The 11,582-nt window shown below is 38.7% G+C and overlaps 1 protein-coding gene across 1 annotated transcript in view; it reads right to left on the bottom strand.

The window, feature by feature from the left end:
• Nucleotides 1-9,823: 9,823 nt before the first annotated feature.
• GSTCD (glutathione S-transferase C-terminal domain containing) overlaps nt 9,824-11,582 on the bottom strand; it is a 78,938-nt gene continuing 77,179 nt past the window's right edge. Inside the window, exon 15 of the transcript XR_005103217.1 lies at nt 9,824-10,036. The gene's annotated coding sequence lies outside the window, so the exon portion shown is untranslated. The remainder of the gene's footprint in view (nt 10,037-11,582) is intronic.

Genomic DNA, 11,582 nt, shown 5'->3' with positions numbered 1-11,582 from the left:
ACCGCTCAGTACAGTACTCCTATTTTTCCAAAAACAATACAGTGCAGTGTTACACTCCATGAAAGAACCAACGTCCTAAGCAATATATGTAACTGGTAACACAAGTTAACATCAACTAAAAAAGCATGTAAACAACAGGAAGCTCAGATTTAAAGAAATTAAGCTTACTTATAGTTTTCTTTAGTGAAATGAACCTTTCTTGTATGCAGGGGACCTGTTCCTCTTTCCTCTTGAAAAATACTTTTACTTCACTTGAGGTAGACTGTGCCCATCGGTCTCTGTGTTTAAAACTTCAGCTGAAGGGGTAAATACAGGTTTCTAATACACTCCTTGTGGCTGTAACTATTCCTGAGAGGAAAAAAATGAACAACAACAGTTTCTGGAATATGCCCTGTCATCAACCAGACAGGCAGTATGAAGAAAAAAAAAAAGATCTGAAAAGATACACATGGTAGATATGTTAGGCTGACAGATATTGACAGATATGGTAGACAGAATCATAGAATCATTTAGGTTGGAAAAGATCTTTAAGATTATTGAGCCCAACCATTAACCTACTGCCAAGTCCACCACTAAACCATGTCCCTAAGTGACACGACCACATGTCTTTTAAATACCTTCAGGGATGGTGATTCCACCACCTCCCTGGGCAGCCTGTTCCAATGCTTGATCATCCTTTCAGTGAAGAAAGTTCTTCCGAACACCCAATCTGAACCTTCCCTGGCACAACTTGAGGCCATCTCCTCTTGTTCCGTCACTTGTTACTTGGGAGGAGAGACCACCCTGACAGAATATGGCAGACATGACAGAAATCACACAGAAACAACTTTAACATTTATCTTAATCATTACAGGGAACTATGAATTGTTCATAATCGTAATCACACCAGTAAAAGATACTGCTTTCAGGGCAATCTACTGCCAGGTAAATTTTCCTTGAGGGATGCATTAAACGAGTAACTTCTTTCAAGTCCACTTTTTTAATATTAACTTCCTCCTTGTTGTCTTAAAACACGTTACAAATACTAATTCATTATGTCATCTATTCAGTGGAATCAGGCAATAATTCCTGCAAATATCTTCCATTTACATAAGCAGAAATTAAGGAACAGAAAATTATTTTCCCACAAAATAATCTGTCATCAAAACAGAAAGGGATCTCCTGCTTATCAGTTTCATACTTAAAACCACAAACCCATCCTTCCTCCTTTCTAAATACTTCACCCTCACTGAGGCTAAGGAAGTTAACCATAAATATCACACTACCCTCCAAGTCAATAAATCACACTATGACTGTGTAAAAAACACTTGATTTGTAGTTAATGGCATGCATGATCATTCTGCATTTGTGATGCTAATGTAACATGTATACTTCTTGGAAAATGGAACAGAAGAAAAGAATCCAAGTCCAAATTATCTATTAAACTTTTGATGTCACTACTTCTCCTCTGGGGCTATGCAATTCTGCTTTTCAAGCAACTTTATATACGGTATATTCAAAAGTAGCATTTATTGAGTAAATATTATCTTCATCATATGCTAGGTAACATTCTCTGTCAGTTCAAGAAAGAAAGAGGCATAAGAAAACTGTGAGGCATCAAGAAAATCCAGCAACTCAATCAGCTAAATCAATCTTGGTACTCAGCATCCCTCTTAGTAAACCTACATGAAAGTGTAAGAAAGTCATCAAAACTATCAGACATTGTAGTATCAAATTATCTTCAGCACAGATAAACACTGTGCTTTGGAAAAACTAATTCAAAAGCTTCCTAACACTTTTTCTGCATCAGGTATTCCAAACCGATTTGCTTTTTCCAGTAAGTTTTTTCCACACGTACTTGATCCTTCTTCAAAAACTACAAGCAGCATTTGTGTTGAAGTTTCTTGCATTTCATTACAGCGTAAAGATTTTCCCTCATAAATAAACAATAATTTACCTTTCAAAGCCAGTAAGATTTCGTATTCTTTTCTGCTATGCCTTTTAAACAGATTTCTAACTGTCCACGTAACCAATTTTTGTACCAAAGGTATTTTGCATAGGGGATCACAATGATAAGCCCCCAAACTGAACATTACTCTGTCCATTAGGAAGACAGTCTACTTGGCCTCACTTGCAACACAATCATAGAATGCAGAAAAATCTGCAGTTGATGCAAAAGACAACTTGGGCAGGATGGTGAGGGACAGCAAAGCCAACTTAAAAAAAATGGTGCTAAACTGTCTGCCCTAATCCCAGCCTTGTACACCCAGCACCTCTCAGCAATGCCAGCAGTGAAAGAGATGCAGCTGTTGGAATACATGGTGTTAAGATTTTTTTTGCGGACAGAATCGGAAACTACACTACATTGATCCCCACTTGCAGGCAGGCAACAGGGTGGAACTGGGATGAGCTCTGCAGGTGAGTGAAACAATTGTGAATGCCTCCACAGGTAGAGCAGAAAAACATACATATGGCCTCTGGCACTACCTGAAAAAGGCAGAAAGAGAAGGAACCTGTTGAATAAACGTTTGACAAACTGTTTTATGCACTTAGATTGTCAGCACTTTACAGAATGCCTCCAACAATGCACCAGAATCACTGTTACCTACTCCAGGCTGTTTCAGCCAAGCAGCTCTCATTATTCACTGCTCTAGTTCAGCCATCCTTTGGGAAAACCTCGCAAACAAAACAAACCAGCAAAGTTTCCTAAGGAGCTTGGCTTAGTCATGCTCCTGCAACAGTGTTTTCCACATAATCTTTGCAAGGTCCTACTGTTCCAATAATACACTGAGTCCAAAACAACTCCTACAGCTTTTTGCAGATTGTACTACAGCTCTTCACATCCAGTTTTACATCGTGCAGCCAATGTCCGATGCTGTCTCCTTTCCTCAGGAAACCAAACACTTGAAGACAAGAAAACTGTTCTATACATCACCAATATAATGTCACCTAAGTCATTATCACCTCCATGGGCTACAGGCGCGCACACGTAGCAGTCACAGTGAAGAGACTAAAACCGAGGCACCAGCAAGACATTTAGCCTGAGTGGAAATTATCAAAAACATATTACTCCTGTGACAAGAAAATACACATACTCAGCAACATTCAGAATCGAGTGTACGGTCTTTTTCAAGGGCTAGAAGTGCATAAACCCCTCCTATTCAACAGTATTAAAGACTGATGACAGATTTTTTTTAAAAAAAAAAAGCAGCAAAAATCAAATCACCAGACACTAGCTATAACTAAAAGACAATATAAAGAAAACAAACCAGAAAAAGCGTCACACATATCACACAGAGGATAACCATAAGAAAAGCTGTTAAGAATGAAATAAACATGATTACGTAAGCCAAAACCAAACTTAACCTCACAGTTTCTGCTGTAACTTTAAAAAAAGAACAAGGCAGAAGATACCTCCATGAAGACACGTTTATGACCAAAGTTCTAATATAAACTGATTTGAATCAAGCAGATCAACCGTTTTGTATATTACCTGAAATAATTGTGGACTTTATGTGAGTTTTCTCTTTCATAAGCCCAGACTGCAAGCTAGGACGACTTGGGCTATGAATTTTAACATATAAGGAACAGCCATAAATCAGCCTAGAAAGTTACCAGAATTGTCTTTAGGTCAAAAGAAGCAAACAATCTGGTGCAACATGGATTCAATTGTTTCTGCTCATGAAATACAGTCCTTACAGCAAGAAATACACCAGGAGATGCAGAACCAGAAGGAAATGATTTACAGTAGTCTAAGACATCAGCCTTGACTATCACACAGGTTTTGTAACTTTGTTTTTCCTCATGCCTCGGGCTCATTGCCAGTATCAGACACACATAAAAGTATATAGGTAGTCTGGGCAGCATACCCATAAATTATAAATTATGTCAATGACTTTCCAGAGAGAAACGATCAAGCATGACTTTAACCTGATCCTTTAGATTGTTTTTCTTTTTTCATACTGAACCTACATAAATTCTGGCAAAGAGGGAATAAATTAGCTCAAAATACATAAATCACTCTGGGTCCTGATTTTCACTTCATTTCATTTGGTATCAGGTGCTGTAACTTACTCGCCTGAGCTGAGCTATAGCTGTGTAATGAGATGGATCCTCTGGTACTGCTTGCTAATAAATTACTTGGAACTAGATATATACATGAGTTTACATTGCTATTCTCAAGGGGAAAATGGACTTGTCTAATTGATTGCGTTCCTAATTTCCATCTTGTTTTGACATACAGAAAATTCCTAGTACATTCTGAGATACCAAGGAAGACTAGTAGGCAGGAAAACTTACTGTGGATGCTCTGAGGGACAGTTTTCATATAGCTATGGTATTGTTGACCCAGCTCCTCTGTTCTACTTCTATGTAACTGCAACGTCTGAAAGAACTTTCAGAAATTCAAACAGTGTGGACAGCGGATTATTTCTATGGCTGTTTCACTGAATCATAGAATGTTTGAGATTGGAAGGGATGTCTGTGGGTCATCTGGCTCAACCCCCTCCTCAAGCACGGTCACCTACAGCTGGTAACTCAGACCACGTCCAGGCAGCTTTTGAATCGCTCTGAGAATGGAGACCGCACAACGTCTTGGAGCAACCTATGCCAGTGCTTAGTCACCCTCACAAAGTGGTTCCTGATGTTCAGATGGGGTTCTCCCATTTGTCTCCATTGCCTCGTCACTGGACATCACCTGGCTCCATCTTCTCTACACCTTCATTTCAGATATTTGTTCACGTTGATGAAATTCCCCACTGAGCCTTCTCTTCTCCATGCTAAACAGTCCCAGCTCTCTCAGCTTCTCCTCATAGGAGAGACGCTCTCATACCTTAATCACCTTAGCCAGTGACATGCTTTGCTGGACTGTCTGCAATAGCTTTGTATCTCTTTTGTACTGGGGAGCCCAGAACTGGACACAGCACCCAAGTGTTGGGTAGAGAGGAAGGATCACCTCCCTTGGCCAGCTGGCAACAATCCTCCTAATGCAGCCCAGGATGTCATTAGCTGCTTTTGCAGCCAGGCCACATTGCTGGTTCATGCTCATCTTGGTGTCCACCAGGACCCCCCGTCTCTCTTCTGCAAAGATGCTTTCCAGCCAGGCAACTGTCAGCATATAGCGCATGGGGTTGTTCCTCCCCAGGTGCAGGACTTGGCATTTCCTTGAAAGGCATGAGGTCCTTGTCAGCCCACTGCTCCAGCCTGTCGAGGTCCCTCTGGATGGCAGCATGACCCTCTGGCATATCATCCCCTCCTCCCAGTTTTGTATCATCAGCAGACTTGGCTGAGGGGACACAGTGCCCCTTTATCCAGATCATTAATGGAAGATGTGAAACAGAACTGAACCCAGGACTGACCTCTGTCAAACTAACAATTTTTGCATGTTTTAAGTCAAAACCAGGAAAGATCTCATAGAAGTATAGTGTAGTAATAGTTACATAAAGCACAAGACTGGTATGGCAATTACTGCACAGGCAGCTGCCTGGGAGCCTTTTCATGCCCTTCAGCATTACAGATTTTGTTTGTGGTTTTCATTAGGTAGGATTTGAGAGACTAAAACGTGCATGAAATTCACATCAGAATACATTGTGGAGAGACAAGAGGATGAAAAGATTTAAGATGGGTTTAAGTGCTCAGTATGAAAGGAAATTAAGCAGTTTCAGGGTTATCTACAGGTTTTGGTAGACAGTTACTGATTCTTCTATATTCTGCTAAAGCAAAGCAGCAACATTCAATTTTATTTTGTACTATGTTCTTCTTGAAGTTGTACATTCTGAACCAGTAAGCCCAAATAACAATCCTAAAGACTTCCATGGGTTTTCATTGATATCTTTTGAGAGAACACAACAGATTTAGGATTCCATTTTAAAATGCAATGTGGCACATGCCTGAACTGTTGAAATAAACCAGAATTCTCCTGAATTGTGATTTTCACAATGTAGAGACATACAATGGTTCCTGGCTGAGATGGCCCAGGAGCACCAGACTAGAAGCTTTTTCCATCAGTAATTAAGATACTCTGCTGGAGAAAAAATGAGAAAAGTTCAGGGACAGGCAACAAATTGTAACAGCTAGCATGAAAAGAGAGGAGAAACCTAAGAAAAAGACTGCAGTAAAGCTGCTGACAATTTTTCAAAACTGGTTTGCAGACAGTATTGCAATGTTCTATGATAAATGAAAAACAGTCCAAATTTTAAATGGGACCTGCAAAGCTTTAAATAACAGAATCCACAGGTAACAGAATTAATGAACAGTTCTATAGATAGATAGAAGACTGAACTAGGACAAAGGGGATAAGTTGGTTCCTGTCATATTTCAGGAAGCACATTTTATTCCTGTCTTTTCAGTTCCAATACATAAATAACCATAACTGATGACTATGCTTGGTCAAGTATGGGAAGTATTAGAGTTGAAAAGACAGACAGGAAAGTGTCTATAAAAAGTTCTCCCTTCTTTCAAGAACTATAGCCTGAACTGCTCTAAAATATTTTGAAATAATCTGAATAGTATAAAAGCTGCACCTTTAAACTGACAAACTGTCAGCTCTCAAAGAGCGAGGGAAACTCTTCAGGTAAGTGAGGTGTCATTTTTCCTTTCAGCACAGTTCAAGAATGTCAGCTGCCCATCAGAAAATGAGATTGTCAAGATTGCATTGTACTCAGTTTCTACTTTTACTGAAACTGAAGGCAATAATCATACAGGGAAAAAGGAATAAATTGTAAACATGTTAAATCAGGAAGCAATCAAAGGAAGCCCACTTAAAGGATCAGATTTGTTTGACACTGAAGATGCTAATCTCTGGTTCTTGGTTTTCAGAAGCTTATGATTTTGGGATTCAAACAAACATTTGAACCCAAACCCTGTTGTACTGAACTTTTAGTTCATTTAGTTAATTAATCATTTCCCCAACATCAATAGCATTACCAACATGAAGAAAAAGTCAGGTGTGCACGCTTGCAGGGCAACTCTCTATATGCCGTCCCAAAGAACATCACATCAATGTGCACTAGGGACATGTTTCATTAAACAGACACATCATAGAAATTTCTATAGATTCCTTCTGCATGTCAAAGCCTGACTGATTTTTCTCACTCTTCACACAGTGACAGCACAACAAGGTCTGGAGTGTAGCTTAGAATTAAACTAGCACCTCCCGGCATTTGCTGCTTTTGGTCATTTCTTCCCATTTGGCTTCATGGTTGTCACCTTCAGCTTTGATTTCCTTGTTCAAACCAGAAAATGACTGAGTAAAGAAAGGTATTTTCTACTCTTTCTCAGCATGTGGAAGGTGCATACAATTCAGAGAGACAGGCAGCACTTCCACTTAGAGAAAACCTGCTGTGCTTTAAGTAAGGTATGAGTCTAGTGGACTTGATCACCCAGGCATGAAGTGTTACTGTTCAAAACAAGCCCGAGAGCAATAGCAACAAACTGTGCCTAACTGCCTTCTGCACTGTGTCAACTCTTCTCCGAAGATGAAGGTAGGCAACAAGTCACAGCACTTGTGTGCTTGCGTGTGCCTACATTTTCCATGGTTAACAAATGACCTTGAGAAACACACTAACATTCTTCAAGATTAGATGTGTAAGACTGATTATCTTGGAAAACTTAATTCCAAACTATACCTTCTAACGATCTCTAGAAACACCAGCAAATTCTCAATAAAGTTGCTAGACACAGAATGGTGCTGTGTTATCCTCAGAACTTGAATGCTCCCACTTCTTTCAAGCAAGGTAAGTGCTAACATCAAATTAGATGATTTATGTCTGTCAGGTTGACAGTATACATATCAATGGTATTTATCCTTGTACAGGTAGCTATTGTGTATACCAACGGTATAGAGATATCCTGCTAACGTAAGATTATCAAGAGCTAAAACCAACAGCAGTTTCAAATTCTCTCAGGATTATTCAGTTAGAACATGTTTTATTTAGAGGGCTTTTTGGTATTCATTACAGAGCATACAAGAGTAATCCAATTGTAATAAAAATTCATAAAATAACTAAAGGATTCAAATTGCATAATTGCTTTAAATCACTTCTTAAAAGATTTTCTTTTCCAGAATCCTACTTTGAACATGAAATGTTACTCCAACATGAATGAGGTATCTATTTATAACCAAATGTTTGTGTGTAATGGTCAAATGCAAAAAAGAGGAATTGAATGTTTATTTTAGTCTTGATTTTCATCCAATACTTTGTGTAATTTATCCTGAAATTCTAATTATATCTCCCTATCTAAGCACTGCAAATATGAAAACTGAGGGAAACATCTATTTGCCAGAGCTTTTTTCCTCTTCTTTTTCTAAAGCAAAGAGATGTTTGCGGTCAAATTACTTAACGAAAAGAACTCAATGTGTCAGTAATCATCCCAACAAAGAAAACATGTCCATTTACAGTATTGTTTAACTATTTCTATAGTTGGTGACCGCATTAAACAGGTATTTGAATGTGAATATGCCAGATGATTAAAAACAACCTTCATGGGTGCCAAACATTAGCTATTTCTGCAAAACTAACTCAAAGCATGCAAAAGCAATGTGCAAAATTACACACACCTACTATAACCACTGGCCTCTTCGGCAATATGCATAGTCCACAGCTGATGTGATTTTGTCTACAAAAGTAATGTCAATAAAACACACCAGGAGTTATTACAAGCTCATTATGTCATCATCCAAGGAGCAATATATATTATAGCTCAGGAACTGTAACACAGCAGGGGTATGAAAATGGGTATCTATTCATGAAACAAATCTACCGTTTATGCTGAAGTACATGAAAAATCATGTTAGTTGGACAAAAACCATAGTAACCAGAAGCTATGCAGTTCAACAGCCTTTTAGCAGTTGAGGAATAAAACCGAACAAAAGTTAATTTTATGAAGTCAGCCACTGCAGACCTCAATTAAGGGAAGGCGCCTGCGATTTGCAAGTGAATCAGAACTCTGATTTTTTTGGTTGCCAGCAGTGGTCCAGACTGGAGGCTTCTGAAAAAGGAGCAACAATCTTTTTAATGAACAGCAGTTGGCTCAGAGTTCTTGGCCTAAGATCTAAAACATGAGGCTTCCATCCCCCATGATCCTTCCCTATCATCTATTTTAACAATGGGTAACTTCATTATCCTTATTTTAAAAGTCACTGTTCAAAACCCTGATTTAAAACCTGGCTCAATGATAGTAATGTCATGGGGAATTCCACTGGCTAAATACCGATGCCACAAAGAAACATGCACATTGTAAACATGATCACTTACCTTTAAGTCTGCAAACTTACTGGCATCCCCCAGAGTTCTATACTAAGTTGGTTATTTTATCCCAGATCACCACTTCCATATTTTTTTGTATCTTTGCAAAATAATAGGATTCTTTGTATACAAGCTATTAAAATCACCTGCATGGTTTTCCTCACCATATGCTTATTTTAATATATATTTCTATATAGACTGAATGCAACCAAATAGTAGGTGAGCTTGTCACAAAACACACATAAGCAGCTCTTACATCTATCAATTCAAACAGCCATAGATAACCCAGAATGGTCCACAGTCCAGGAAATACCAGATGAAAAACGTCTCCACAAACATATGGGAGTGGGTAGGGAAAGAAAATTGCTAGAGGGAGTGAGTTCCACAGCTGCAGTATGTCAAATAACCATCCTCCATTCAACTCACCCTTCCCTTTCCACATTTACACCCCACTGTTCCTCTCCACATGCCTGCACCAAAAGTACCCTGGCTGTCTTGAAAATATTAGGCTAAAACATCTGATAAAACTCAGATGTTCCTTAGCGAAGTAGTTACTGTGTGACTTTTTTTTTTTTTTAAACCAGTAAATGAAAAGGTAATTTTAGACTTGTTCATGTTTATTTCATAAGCAAGGAAACTTGCCCATTTCCTCCATGTTTAACATTTCCCATCATGCCAAAGCCACAACCAGTTTCCCCCACCTTGGATGCAGTTCCCTAACTCATACATAGGAGCGGATCAGACACATCTGAGAGTACTGAGAGAGCTGGCTGGCGTCATCAACCAAGAAAACCCGAAGCTGTAACAGCACACTAACAGAAAGATAAAATGACAATTACTTAGGAATGACAAAAGCATACAAATTTTAAAGCCAATTAATGTCTTTGATGGATTAAAGTGCACAAAATATTAACACCAGTTTCTGAAATTAGACTTTGGCTGTGGCATATGAAGCCAACATAGCTAAGAAGCACAAATGCCTTTTTTCTGCGTACCACATCTATTTCCAATCTATTTGCAACTAGCCAAGTGCTAGTTTATCCAAATTTCATGATCACATAACAACAACATAATTATTGACATTATTTTAGTTCTCATATATGTAAGATGCTCCTGACTCCACCACTTACTGAATTGCACTCTGATTCCAAAGGCAGACAGAACAGAGTTTTGTGATTTTTTTTTCTAAGCTTCAAGAAATGTAACTCAATCCTCACCAATACACAAATACCATATTGGGTACTAGTGTTGATGAAAGGATTCCAAAGATAAAAAGACATCCATGGAAAATAAGGGATAATAAAACACAAAGCAGTATCAGCAGTAATGTGATCAGCAATACATTATTTCTACACTTCAATGTACTTGCTCAAACTAACAAAACCACAGGTGGTAGAGAAGCGTGTAGGAACAGCAGATCTAAAAAAGGAGAACAAATGGTACCACATCTTTCAACCTTCAGATTTGTTAAGTGAGAAACAGTAATGGTCATCTCTGCAGGTCGTTTATCTATGCATTTTGATCAACAGGTAGTGTAAACATTTTACATGATTTTCCCAGTGAATCCAGTAAAATTGGGTTGCAATACATCTTACATATGGTTGTGCCATATACAGGTGCAGGATTTTACAACTTGCTTATGAAATGCTTCCTTAGTGCTTAAAGGATCAAGTCTCCATTGTGTGTTTCCTACGGCACTGGGCACACACGGGACACCTCTCAGGGATATCACTGCATTGTTATGCTTTGGTACTTGCATACCCCATGACTCGTCTCACTTGCATGTTTGCTCCACTCGGCAAATTCCAGCTGTATCTCTCTGGGAAAGTATAAAGATCTCACCCCAGATATTTTTTTGTTCTAGCTCTGTATTCCACACCCATTTTCCATTTGGCTGTGTGCATGCCTACTGTGGCAACCTAGAGAACCGCAGAAGACTAAAACAGTTCCAAGAGCTTTTCATGGAGGTCAGAACACCAATATGGTATTACAGACTCTATTAGCCAAGTCTCACTCAACCTCTCAAAAGATAAATTTAACACCCCCAGAAAGATTAATATTTACATTCAAAGCCAACTCAAGATGTTTTTAAAATAGAAGCCCCTTAAAACTTTTCAAATACCCACAACAATGGAGTCTAAACAAAGAAGGTGTTCAATACACAAAAATAATTAGTGATGTTTCATGTATTTGAAAGTCAGGGACTAAAACTTGTTGTCCTCAGTATCACAAAGAGACTGTCATCTTCAGTGCAGCTGTGATTTCAACCCTCATGTATCCTGAGTAACCGCTCTTCTAATTCTTACAGCTCAAGGGCAATCTTTCAATCAAGTAAGAATGACAACTTTATCACAAGGA

This window comes from Falco rusticolus, chromosome 1 (genome assembly GCF_015220075.1).
Source record: "Falco rusticolus isolate bFalRus1 chromosome 1, bFalRus1.pri, whole genome shotgun sequence".
Lineage (NCBI taxonomy): Eukaryota > Metazoa > Chordata > Aves > Falconiformes > Falconidae > Falco > Falco rusticolus.
The sequence above is the reverse complement of the archived record's forward strand: the minus strand, read 5'-3'. Positions and strand labels throughout refer to the sequence as shown.